At 45.6% G+C, this 13,855-nt stretch overlaps 2 pseudogenes; both read left to right on the top strand.

The window, feature by feature from the left end:
- The first annotated feature begins 312 nt into the window (after nt 1-312).
- On the top strand, nt 313-12,847 carry LOC117190019 (annotated as a pseudogene).
- Nucleotides 5,324-6,430, top strand: LOC117190018 (annotated as a pseudogene).
- Nucleotides 12,848-13,855: the final 1,008 nt, after the last annotated feature.

Below are 13,855 nucleotides of genomic sequence, written 5' to 3'. Positions count from 1 at the left end.
GTGGATGACTCCTTTTGAGTCTTCTTTTCCTTGGCGGGTTAATTAGACGTCTGGCTAGCGCATTAGGGTGACCACCAAGTCGTTGCAAGTACCTTGCTGCATGTAATTGTATAACATCGCCCACTTTGGGAACCTTTAGGTCCCTCTCGATGTCGCTGTTTCGTATGTACCATGGAGCATTGCATATTCGTCGTAGAATTTTTGACTGAGCAACTCTAATTTTATTTAAGTTGGTTTTTGACGCGATGCCGTAAACTTGAAGTGCGTATTTCCATATGGGGCTGAGGATGGACTTGTATATCGTGACTTTGCTGTACAGCGATAGCTTATTTCTTGGTGCAAGTAGCCACGCCATCTTTCCCGCTTTCGCCATCACAGACTGTCGAACCATGGTAGTATGGGTTTTGAAATTTAGTGACCTGTCGAGTACAACACCCAGGTATTTGTACGAGCTCTTGTGCGTAAGTGTGGAGCCCAGCATATTAATGCCTCCGCAAGAAAGTGTTCTCGGAGCAAAAGTAACATTAGCACATTTGCTGCTGTTGATCCCTATGTTCCATTTCTGAGCCCAGACCTCAAAGCTGCTCACATATTGTTCAAAATGCTTAGGCTTAAAATATTGCTCAGAAATGCGGTATCAACGAACTTGCTCCGAACCCAGACACGTTTGCTCCACGTTGGCGAAGCGAATGTCTTGCCCAGCGAGGTGGACAAGCAATCGGCCGAATACAAGGTATAAGCAATTTGCGTATTTCAGGAAATATTCTATAGCCCGAGTTTTTGGATAGGACAATGCCAGCGAGATGGGGAAGCTTGTCACAGAGCTGCGCAACCTCACCAGCCAAGTGCTGACGGGTGGCGGTCAAAAGGCCAATGATAGGCACACCTCACGCGGCAAGCTGTTGGCCAGGGAACGCATCAATTTACTTCTGGATAAGGGTTCGCCTTTCCTGGAACTTAGTGCTCTGGCTGGTCACGAATTGTACGGGGAGGAAGTGGTCAATTCTGGCGGGATAGTAACTGGAGTGGGCCGGGTCTGCGGGTAGGTCGTGCATCATACTATTGTCCCTCTAAATAAGACTTGAGAACATTCTTTTAGCACTGAATGTGTGATCGTGGACAACGATGCCACTGTCAAGGGTGGCAACTACTACCCCATAACTGTGAAGAAGCATCTGCGTGCCCAAGAGTTTGCCCAGGAGAATAGACTGCCGTGCATTTATCTTGTGGACTCCGGTGGTGCCAATCTGCCGCGCCAGGCCGAGGTTTTCCCTGACAAACTGCACTTTGGGAGCATATTTTACAACCAGGCAAACATGTCGGGCCATGGCATTCCCCAAATTGCCGTTGTCATGGGAAGATGTACGGCCGGAGGAGCCTATGTCCCCGCCATGGCGGATGAGAGCATTATTGTGAAGAAACAAGGAACTATTTTCCTGGCTGGTCGTCCATTGGTGAAAGCTGCGACCTTCTTCCGATTATCTTTCGTAGTGATCAGACGTGTTTTTGTTTTGCGCTCCGCATTTTTTCCTTTTGTTTTGAATAAACAGCCGGTGTCTTCCTAACTAAATTCTAATTATATTTTCTAACCAGACAACAATCTGGAAACCTATTCATTTACGCGAGTGCATGCCTTTTGATTTGTGTTAAAACTTTATTTAACTTTTTATTTTTCGGCGTCGGCTTGTGCTTGTGCTTGTGTTTGTGTTGTTGCAGTGAGTGAGTACGCATTACATTGCATTGCAGTCCGCTCTCGTCTGGTAGCTTTTGTTGTTTTATCACTCTCTCGCTATCACCTCAACTTCAATAACTGTTCTTTCTCTCTCGCTCTTTAAACTTTCTGAGCAATAGCGCTCTCTGCTTAGTAGCTCTCGCTATAACCGCTCTCCACTCTGCTCTCTTTTTTTACCAATTCCGCTTTGAGCGTTGTCTGGCACATTGGTCTGATACCAATTTGTTTTGCAAATAATAGTAAATAAATAAATAATAAAATGGAATACGCTGTGGTCTGTGCCAAAAAAAGCTGTAAGAAGCAGATCACCCACGATCAGCCGAATGTCCCCTGCTGGCTCTGCGACAGCGTAGTGCACGCAAAATGCGCTGGATTTTCTGGCCTCGTGAGTGATGCTATAGCCAAACGTAATGGCTTGCATTACAGTTGCGAGGCATGCCGTGCGGTGGAGAAAGACATGGTGGCTTTCATGAGGCAGACGCGGAGTGGCTTTAAGGAGCTGACCGTTGGTTTTAAAAACCAATACGATCGGCTCCTAGCCATGGAGGCTCAGTTTAGCGGTTTAAGACTGCTGAATGAGTCTCCGAGGCGCAAAAAGGTCACTCCGCGGGATCTGCAATTGCCAACCGTCACTCAGCCGTGCGCCGCCGAAAAACTGACTCCGACCACTCCAAGTGTGCAGCAGTTGATCTCGTTTGCCACTCCAAGGGCAACGACAGCTGCTGGCGATGCAGATTCGGTAGCCGAATTCATCGCCTCGGAGAATGTGCAGCCAAGTACGTCTGCAGCGTCCGTGTCCGTGGTGTCCGCAAGTTCGCTAGTTGTCCCGTCTATCCCGATCCCACCAGTAAATAGACGTTCCGGACCTCCAGATATTGCCACCACAGGTACTAGGCCTGTGGTGACTAAACCACTGGTTGGAGTCCCACCAAAACGACAAGTTTTTGTTTCACGGCTGGCCCCTGACCTCACATGGTGACTTCAACTTGCCAGGAACTGTTTGGTCTTCGGTAAACGAGTCTAGTATCCTAGTGCCCATGTCACGACATGACTTTGTTGACGGCTTGCTTGACCTATCCCTGTCTCAAGTCAACCATGTGAAAAATTCCTTGGGTCGATTGCTTGATCTGTGCTTTGTATCGGATCCGACCATAGTGTTGTTAACCCGAGCCCTTCCGCTCACTGAAGACGCCTACCACCCTACTTTCGAGGTGTCGCTAGATATAGGACCAACTGTATTGGATCGGTCGAGTAGGCTGCCCGAACGTGTCCGCTGCTTTCGTAAAGCCGAGTTTGCGAAGCTTAATAACCTCATTAGGGATTTTGATTGGTCCGCTTTGTACTTGTGCACTGATATCATAAAAGGCACAAACATTTTTTACAATGCTCTTGGCACATTTTTCGATTCTTGTGTCCCGCTTTCTTGTCCGACTAGATCTGGAAAACCCCCTTGGTTTACCAAAGAGTTATCCAGTCTAAAAAACTTAAAATCAAGACTTTATAAAAAATTTCAAGAAGTGGGTTCTCCTACTTCTCACTCTCGCTATGTATTAGCTCGGTCAAACTTTTCAGTTCTTAATGCTCAATGCTATAAGAACTACCTATCTCGATGCAGGATACGTTTTTCTCAGGACCCTAAACAGTTTTACAGCTTCGTAAACAGTAAGCGTAGAACGTCCGCACACCCATCCTCGCTATCATTTTGTAATACGTCGGCAAATAATGATCAGGCAATTGCCGATCTTTTTGCCCAATTTTTCCAAACCAGCTATTCTGAGGAAAGCTACTCTGGTCATCCGTACCCATACGGTTTACCGAGGTCGAACGGCATTTTCAGTCCCTTGTTAAATGAATGTTCCCTACTTCATGATCTTCGACTAGTTAAGCAGGTGTTTTCACCGGGTCCAGACGGGGTTCCAGGTTGTGTACTCAGGTACTTCGCCGAGGCTCTGTGTGGACCTTTGCTTAAACTATTCAACCTGTCCATTGATTCTTCTTGCTTCCCCCCGATCTGGAAGGAATCGTTTATAATTCCTCTCCATAAAAAAGGTAGCAAGTCTGATGCAAAAAATTATAGAGGTATAGCAAAGTTATCCGCTATTCCTAAAATGTTTGAGACGGTTTTAACTCCGCACTTGCAACATCTCTGCAAGTCACTTATATCTCCAACTCAGCATGGATTTATAAGGCGGCGATCAACCACCACGAACTTGTTAGAGTTTACCTCTTTCATTATTAAAGGCTTTCAATGTAACTTACAGACGGATGTTATTTACACCGACTTTAGTAAAGCATTCGACTCTGTAAACCATTCCCTTTTAGCGCATAAACTTGACCTTTTAGCGTTTCCGCCCAACCTCCTGAGATGGATTTCTAGCTATCTTTGTTCTAGGTCTCAAAGAGTCCTCTTCAAAAACTCCCTCTCTTTACCAGTAAAGGTTTCTTCGGGAGTACCACAAGGCAGCCATCTAGGCCCCTTACTCTTCACACTCTTTATTAATGACTTACCTTCAGTATTAACATACTCTCGAGTACTTATGTATGCGGATGATGTTAAACTCTGTGTCCAGTACAAGGACATTTCATTTCATTCTCGCTTGCAATCCGATCTCAATAACTTTCAGTCATGGTGTTGTGCAAACTTGTTACACCTTAATGCCTCGAAATGCAAAGTTATGACATTTCATCGTTCTAGCCCTTTGTTGGCTCCCTACACCCTATTTGGTGGTTCTCTTGAGAGAATTACCCTGGTGGATGATCTGGGTGTTATGTTAGACCCCAAGTTAAAGTTTTCCGAACACATTTCTACCATGGTAAATAAGGCCATGGGCGTGCTTGGGTTTATAAAGAGGTGGTCAAAGGAATTTGACGACCCCTATATAACAAAGACTCTCTATACCTCGCTTGTTCGTCCGATCTTAGAATACGGCTCCTGTGTATGGTGCCCTCAGTACAAAGTACACCAGGACCGTATAGAATCAGTACAGAAAAACTTTTTACTCCCATCTTACTCTAGTAGACTACTATTAGTAAACCTCCCATCCTTAGTTAACCGTAGAAAAATGCTTGGTGTGATATTTATGCACAACTTGATCAGGGGTGACATAGACAGCCCTGATCTGTTGAGCCGCATAAACTTCACGATTCCTATTAGACTGACTAGAAATTTTATACCGTTGTTCCTTCCACTTTGTAGATCGAATTATTCCTTGCATGAACCGTTTAGGGTCTTATGCTCGGATTATAGTTCCCTCTACCTTATTATATCCACCACTAATTCTCTTCCTCTTATTAAATTATTAATCCTTACACACCTTTCTATTAATTAGTAACTGTAGTGGTATTTGTATTTTGATTGCATGCTTAGTTTCTTAGTAAGTTTAGTACTAATTTTCCTCGAATGTTAGTCTAATAGCTATCTTTCTTGCATGTTCGCGTTTTGTTCTGCTACGCACCGCGCGTCATGCGGCAGCGCCCCTCGGTCGGTTGGGCGGGAGGAGGGCTGCGTTTTGCCTGGGATCCGCGCGTAACAGCCTTCTGCTGGTGTCACACGGGCCACTTGACGGTGCAGTAACTGCATCGCCTCTTGAAAGATGCAGTTATTGCATGTCAACGTCCAAAGAGGACGTTTCCGCCGAAGATCTGGGCGGTGCTGATCTCCATTGCAAGACTTCGGGTGTCACGGACCACTATGCTGTCGACGACGAGCACGCTCTGTACTTGGCCCGCCAGATAGTAAGCAACCTGAATTTGCCGCCACGAACTCATATAACGACCAGCTGCTGCACTCCAGTCAAGCGAACTTCAAGAAAGACAACACTTATGTTCCTGCTGCAGTAGAAGAGCCGCGCTATGATCCCCGCGAGCTATACGGCATTGTGGGACCTAATCTTACCAAAAGCTTCGATGTGCGCGATGTAGTTGCCCGAATCGTGGATGGCAGTCGCTTCACCGAGTTCAAGAAACTTTTCGGCGAGACTTTGGTCTGTGGTTTTGCGAAGCTCTATGGACACAGGGTAGTAATTGTCGGCAACAATGGTGTCCTCTTCTCGGATAGTGCCCTCAAGTGCGCCAATTTCATTCAGCTCAAGATTCCTTTGGTCTTCCTGCAGAACATAACAGGTGAGCTAGCACCGCCACTTGGCTGACTACTCCTTTCATCCGACTGAATGCTTATTCACTTTGCTAGTTTTCATGGTTGGGCGCGATTCCGAGGCTAATGGAATTGCCAAAAATGGAGCTAAGATGGTTACAGCTGTTGCATGTGCAAACGTCCCCAAGTTTACAGTGATAATTGGTGGGTCGTACGGTGCTGGAAACTACGGGATGTGCGGACGGGCCTATTCGCCGAGATTCCTGTACATGTGGCAAATTCGCGCATCTCTGTGATGGGAGGCACTCAGGCAGCCAATGTATTGGCCCAAATCACTCAAAATCAGCGGAAGCGAGCCGGCAAAGAGTTCACCGAGGAGGAGGCCCAGAAACTAAAGGCTCCCATTGTGGAAATGTTCGAGGCAGAGGGCTCACCGTACTACAGTACCGCTCGCTTGTGGGACGACGGCATCATAGACCCGGCCAGTACACGGCAAGTGCTGGGCCTGAGCCTAAAGGCAGCCCTCAACAATGCTGGACACGACACGAAGTTTGGCGTTTTCCGCATGTAAATTTGATTTGCATGCGGGTGTAATTAACACTGGGATATGTCCATTTAAAAATATTTAATGTCCTGCCACTATATTGAAACTGTTGCATTTATTAGTGTTAAGTGAATTGTTGTTGTTTCTGTAAAGGTCCATGGACTATCTATTTTTGAAATGAATTTTAGCTAAAATAAATATTTTTAAATTAAGCGACCTGCAAAATGGGAAATAATTTGTTTCTTAACACGTATTTTTATATTGCTCAGAAATGCGGTATCAACGAACTTGCTCCGAACCCAGACACGTTTGCTCCACGTTGGCGAAGCGAATGTCTTGCCCAGCGAGGTGGACAAGCAATCGGCCGAATACAAGGTATAAGCAATTTGCGTATTTCAGGAAATATTCTATAGCCCGAGTTTTTGGATAGGACAATGCCAGCGAGATGGGGAAGCTTGTCACAGAGCTGCGCATCCTCACCAGCCAAGTGCTGACGGGTGGCGGTCAAAAGGCCAATGATAGGCACACCTCACGCGGCAAGCTGTTGGCCAGGGAACGCATCAATTTACTTCTGGATAAGGGTTCGCCTTTCCTGGAACTTAGTGCTCTGGCTGGTCACGAATTGTACGGGGAGGAAGTGGTCAATTCTGGCGGGATAGTAACTGGAGTGGGCCGGGTCTGCGGGTAGGTCGTGCATCATACTATTGTCCCTCTAAATAAGACTTGAGAACATTCTTTTAGCACTGAATGTGTGGTCGTGGCCAACGATGCCACTGTCAAGGGTGGCAGCTACTACCCCATAACTGTGAAGAAGCATCTGCGTGCCCAAGAGGTTGCCCAGGAGAATAGACTGCCGTGCATTTATCTTGTGGACTCCGGTGGTGCCAATCTGCCGCGCCAGGCCGAGGTTTTCCCTGACAAACTGCACTTTGGGAGCATATTTTACAACCAGGCAAACATGTCGGGCCATGGCATTCCCCAAATTGCCGTTGTCATGGGAAGATGTACGGCCGGAGGAGCCTATGTCCCCGCCATGGCGGATGAGAGCATTATTGTGAAGAAACAAGGAACCATTTTCCTGGCTGGTCGTCCATTGGTGAAAGCTGCGACCTTCTTCCGATTATCTTTCGTAGTGATCAGACGTGTTTTTGTTTTGCGCTCCGCATTTTTTCCTTTTGTTTTGAATAAACAGCCGGTGTCTTCCTAACTAAATTCTAATTATATTTTCTAACCAGACAACAATCTGGAAACCTATTCATTTACGCGAGTGCATGCCTTTTGATTTGTGTTAAAACTTTATTTAACTTTTTATTTTTCGGCGTCGGCTTGTGCTTGTGCTTGTGTTTGTGTTGTTGCAGTGAGTGAGTACGCATTACATTGCATTGCAGTCCGCTCTCGTCTGGTAGCTTTTGTTGTTTTATCACTCTCTCGCTATCACCTCAACTTCAATAACTGTTCTTTCTCTCTCGCTCTTTAAACTTTCTGAGCAATAGCGCTCTCTGCTTAGTAGCTCTCGCTATAACCGCTCTCCACTCTGCTCTCTTTTTTTACCAATTCCGCTTTGAGCGTTGTCTGGCACATTGGTCTGATACCAATTTGTTTTGCAAATAATAGTAAATAAATAAATAATAAAATGGAATACGCTGTGGTCTGTGCCAAAAAAAGCTGTAAGAAGCAGATCACCCACGATCAGCCGAATGTCCCCTGCTGGCTCTGCGACAGCGTAGTGCACGCAAAATGCGCTGGATTTTCTGGCCTCGTGAGTGATGCTATAGCCAAACGTAATGGCTTGCATTACAGTTGCGAGGCATGCCGTGCGGTGGAGAAAGACATGGTGGCTTTCATAAGGCAGACGCGGAGTGGCTTTAAGGAGCTGACCGTTGGTTTTAAAAACCAATACGATCGGCTCCTAGCCATGGAGGCTCAGTTTAGCGGTTTAAGACTGCTGAATGAGTCTCCGAGGCGCAAAAAGGTCACTCCGCGGGATCTGCAATTGCCAACCGTCACTCAGCCGTGCGCCGCCGAAAAACTGACTCCGACCACTCCAAGTGTGCAGCAGTTGATCTCGTTTGCCACTCCAAGGGCAACGACAGCTGCTGGCGATGCAGATTCGGTAGCCGAATTCATCGCCTCGGAGAATGTGCAGCCAAGTACGTCTGCAGCGTCCGTGTCCGTGGTGTCCGCAAGTTCGCTAGTTGTCCCGTCTATCCCGATCCCACCAGTAAATAGACGTTCCGGACCTCCAGATATTGCCACCACAGGTACTAGGCCTGTGGTGACTAAACCACTGGTTGGAGTCCCACCAAAACGACAAGTTTTTGTTTCACGGCTGGCCCCTGACCTCACATCTAATGATGTAATTGCTTTTATTCAAAGCAAAATAAAAGCCATTTGCTCCGCCAAATTTTGGCCGGAGCATTTGGTGGTGAAGGAGTTTAAGGCTAAGAAGAAGAATAGGCCCCCCATATCTCTTCCAAATCTTTCCAGTGTGCCACCCTCAACCTCAACTTCCTCTTCCTCAACTTCCCTTCTTGCTTCCACCTTTCCAAAAAACTAACTTCTCTTTTAGTAACCTATCAGAATGTAAGAGGCTTGCGTAGTAAGCTCAGCATTCTTTTCCGGGATAGTGTTGCATTTGCTTCCCACGTTATTGTGTTTACTGAAACCTGGTTAAAGCCGGACATTCTTAGTTCCGAGGTTTTGGCAGGTCGGTACACAACTTTTAGAAAGGACCGTTCGTCTCGACGTGCAGGGGGGGTTCTAATTGCAGTGGACTCTTACTTCACGTCGGAACACTTCACAGTCCAAGTTCAACAGGAACTGGAATTCCTGTGTGTAAAACTGATTCTTCCCGCTTTCGCTATATTCATTACTTGCTCGTATATCCCACCTTCTTCGGATATTTCAATTTATGAGCAGCACTTGTCCGCTTTAACCGCTGTTTCTTCCTCGCTATCTGATAAAGATCGTATGATAGTTCTTGGTGACTTCAACTTGCCAGGAACTGTTTGGTCTTCGGTAAACGAGTCTAGTATCCTAGTGCCCATGTCACGACATGACTTTGTTGACGGCTTGCTTGACCTATCCTTGTCTCAAGTCAACCATGTGAAAAATTCCTTGGGTCGATTGCTTGATCTGTGCTTTGTATCGGATCCGACCATAGTGTTGTTAACCCGAGCCCTTCCGCTCACTGAAGACGCCTACCACCCTACTTTCGAGGTGTCGCTAGATATAGGACCAACTGTATTGGATCGGTCGAGTAGGCTGCCCGAACGTGTCCGCTGCTTTCGTAAAGCCGAGTTTGCGAAGCTTAATAACCTCATTAGGGATTTTGATTGGTCCGCTTTGTACTTGTGCACTGATATCATAAAAGGCACAAACATTTTTTACAATGCTCTTGGCACATTTTTCGATTCTTGTGTCCCGCTTTCTTGTCCGACTAGATCTAGAAAACCCCCTTGGTTTACCAAAGAGTTATCCAGTCTAAAAAACTTAAAATCAAGACTTTATAAAAAATTTCAAGAAGTGGGTTCTCCTACTTCTCACTCTCGCTATGTATTAGCTCGGTCAAACTTTTCAGTTCTTAATGCTCAATGCTATAAGAACTACCTATCTCGATGCAGGATACGTTTTTCTCAGGACCCTAAACAGTTTTACAGCTTCGTAAACAGTAAGCGTAGAACGTCCGCACACCCATCCTCGCTATCATTTTGTAATACGTCGGCAAATAATGATCAGGCAATTGCCGATCTTTTTGCCCAATTTTTCCAAACCAGCTATTCTGAGGAAAGCTACTCTGGTCATCCGTACCCATACGGTTTACCGAGGTCGAACGGCATTTTCAGTCCCTTGTTAAATGAATGTTCCCTACTTCATGATCTTCGACTAGTTAAGCAGGTGTTTTCACCGGGTCCAGACGGGGTTCCAGGTTGTGTACTCAGGTACTTCGCCGAGGCTCTGTGTGGACCTTTGCTTAAACTATTCAACCTGTCCATTGATTCTTCTTGCTTCCCCCCGATCTGGAAGGAATCGTTTATAATTCCTCTCCATAAAAAAGGTAGCAAGTCTGATGCAAAAAATTATAGAGGTATAGCAAAGTTATCCGCTATTCCTAAAATGTTTGAGACGGTTTTAACTCCGCACTTGCAACATCTCTGCAAGTCACTTATATCTCCAACTCAGCATGGATTTATAAGGCGGCGATCAACCACCACGAACTTGTTAGAGTTTACCTCTTTCATTATTAAAGGCTTTCAATGTAACTTACAGACGGATGTTATTTACACCGACTTTAGTAAAGCATTCGACTCTGTAAACCATTCCCTTTTAGCGCATAAGCTTGACCTTTTAGCGTTTCCGCCCAACCTCCTGAGATGGATTTCTAGCTATCTTTGTTCTAGGTCTCAAAGAGTCCTCTTCAAAAACTCCCTCTCTTTACCAGTAAAGGTTTCTTCGGGAGTACCACAAGGCAGCCATCTAGGCCCCTTACTCTTCACACTCTTTATTAATGACTTACCTTCAGTATTAACATACTCTCGAGTACTTATGTATGCGGATGATGTTAAACTCTGTGTCCAGTACAAGGACATTTCATTTCATTCTCGCTTGCAATCCGATCTCAATAACTTTCAGTCATGGTGTTGTGCAAACTTGTTACACCTTAATGCCTCGAAATGCAAAGTTATGACATTTCATCGTTCTAGCCCTTTGTTGGCTCCCTACACCCTATTTGGTGGTTCTCTTGAGAGAATTACCCTGGTGGATGATCTGGGTGTTATGTTAGACCCCAAGTTAAAGTTTTCCGAACACATTTCTACCATGGTAAATAAGGCCATGGGCGTGCTTGGGTTTATAAAGAGGTGGTCAAAGGAATTTGACGACCCCTATATAACAAAGACTCTCTATACCTCGCTTGTTCGTCCGATCTTAGAATACGGCTCCTGTGTATGGTGCCCTCAGTACAAAGTACACCAGGACCGTATAGAATCAGTACAGAAAAACTTTTTACTCCCATCTTACTCTAGTAGACTACTATTAGTAAACCTCCCATCCTTAGTTAACCGTAGAAAAATGCTTGGTGTGATATTTATGCACAACTTGATCAGGGGTGACATAGACAGCCTGCGTTTTGCCTGGGATCCGCGCGTAACAGCCTTCTGCTGGTGTCACACGGGCCACTTGACGGTGCAGTAACTGCATCGCCTCTTGAAAGATGCAGTTATTGCATGTCAACGTCCAAAGAGGACGTTTCCGCCGAAGATCTGGGCGGTGCTGATCTCCATTGCAAGACTTCGGGTGTCACGGACCACTATGCTGTCGACGACGAGCACGCTCTGTACTTGGCCCGCCAGATAGTAAGCAACCTGAATTTGCCGCCACGAACTCATATAACGACCAGCTGCTGCACTCCAGTCAAGCGAACTTCAAGAAAGACAACACTTATGTTCCTGCTGCAGTAGAAGAGCCGCGCTATGATCCCCGCGAGCTATACGGCATTGTGGGACCTAATCTTACCAAAAGCTTCGATGTGCGCGATGTAATTGCCCGAATCGTGGATGGCAGTCGCTTCACCGAGTTCAAGAAACTTTTCGGCGAGACTTTGGTCTGTGGTTTTGCGAAGCTCTATGGACACAGGGTAGGAATTGTCGGCAACAATGGTGTCCTCTTCTCGGATAGTGCCCTCAAGGGCGCCCATTTCATTCAGCTCAAGATTCCTTTGGTCTTCCTGCAGAACATAACAGGTGAGCTAGCACCGCCACTTGGCTGACTACTCCTTTCATCCGACTGAATGCTTCTTCACTTTGCTAGTTTTCATGGTTGGGCGCGATTCCGAGGCTAATGGAATTGCCAAAAATGGAGCTAAGATGGTTACAGCTGTTGCATGTGCAAACGTCCCCAAGTTTACAGTGATAATTGGTGGGTCGTACGGTGCTGGAAACTACGGGATGTGCGGACGGGCCTATTCGCCGAGATTCCTGTACATGTGGCAAATTCGCGCATCTCTGTGATGGGAGGCACTCAGGCAGCCAATGTATTGGCCCAAATCACTCAAGATCAGCGGAAGCGAGCCGGCAAAGAGTTCACCGAGGAGGAGGCCCAGAAACTAAAGGCTCCCATTGTGGAAATGTTCGAGGCAGAGGGCTCACCGTACTACAGTACCGCTCGCTTGTGGGACGACGGCATCATAGACCCGGCCAGTACACGGCAAGTGCTGGGCCTGAGCCTAAAGGCAGCCCTCAACAATGCTGGACACGACACGAAGTTTGGCGTTTTCCGCATGTAAATTTGATTTGCATGCGGGTGTAATTAACACTGGGATATGTGCATTTATAGACATTTAATGTCCTGCCACTATATTGAAACTGTTGCATTTATTAGTGTTAAGTGAATTGTTGTTGTTTCTGTAAAGGTCCATGGACTATCTATTTTTGAAATGAATTTTAGCTAAAATAAATATTTTTAAATTAAGCGACCTGCAAAATGGGAAATAATTTGTTTCTTAACACGTATTTTTTTATTCGGATAAACTGCGGATTCGGATGCAAATGTTCAAATTACCCGCAACGTGCAAGTAAAATGATGTAGACAGGTGTCTCTGTGAAAATTTCATCCCCGTGTAGTTGACATGTATCAAAAATCATCCCTGTGTAGTTGCCAGTAGCAAGCAAATTAAATTTTGGCAAACTCACTTTTAAGCATATTTTATCAAACAGTCAAGCAAAGGAAGTACTTGAAATCAGCTAATCTTGTAAAAAATTGATTAATTTATGGTAAAAAATTATATTTTCTGTTCTGAAGGTGCTAGCTACCTATAAATACTAAGCCGTATATCAAAATCGAGGAATGTCATTTTCGATCATGAACAAAATAGGTGGATTTTCATGATTTCCAACACTAGTCAAATCTAAAAAGCAAAGCGGCTCGTCTCGATTTGTCACACGGCATATTTTTCGCATTTCGTGTTAAAACACAAGTCTAAATAAAACTAAAAGTATCATCGAACATTAGTTCTAACTAAAACTCGTTAATAACTATAAAGGTGAGTGGACTATTTGCCGGAACGACTGTATGTGGGCTTGGTTTCATCTGTGTGTGCGTGCTGGTAAATGTTACGGCTATTTTGCCTGTTTTTGCACAAAAAAACTTGAAAATGGCAAAATCTAGAAGTAGCGTCAGCAAAAAAGAAAGTTCATCGGAGAGTGGCGGAGAGTATGTGGCGATTTTAAAATAACTTTGCCGAAAACTTCAAGTGCACTCTTGAAAGGGGAAAATATCTGTACATTGTGGAAGAGAATCTGGTGCATTGGTGTGCGTGTGTTGTATATTTAAATGTCGCCTGCTGCTGCCGCTGCTGCTGCTACAGTTCTCTGTTCCCTCCTCCAAAAATAAATTTCTTTCGTGAGTGCGTCGTCCTTGCATGTGTGCGTGTATGTCTGCTGGCGAGCCTGCTGCCGCCTGCTGCTGCTTACTTGCAACAGCGTCAGCG

Source organism: Drosophila miranda, assembly GCF_003369915.1.
Source record: "Drosophila miranda strain MSH22 chromosome Y unlocalized genomic scaffold, D.miranda_PacBio2.1 Contig_Y1_pilon, whole genome shotgun sequence".
NCBI classification, from domain to species: domain Eukaryota; kingdom Metazoa; phylum Arthropoda; class Insecta; order Diptera; family Drosophilidae; genus Drosophila; species Drosophila miranda.
This window is presented reverse-complemented; position numbering and strand designations above follow the sequence as displayed.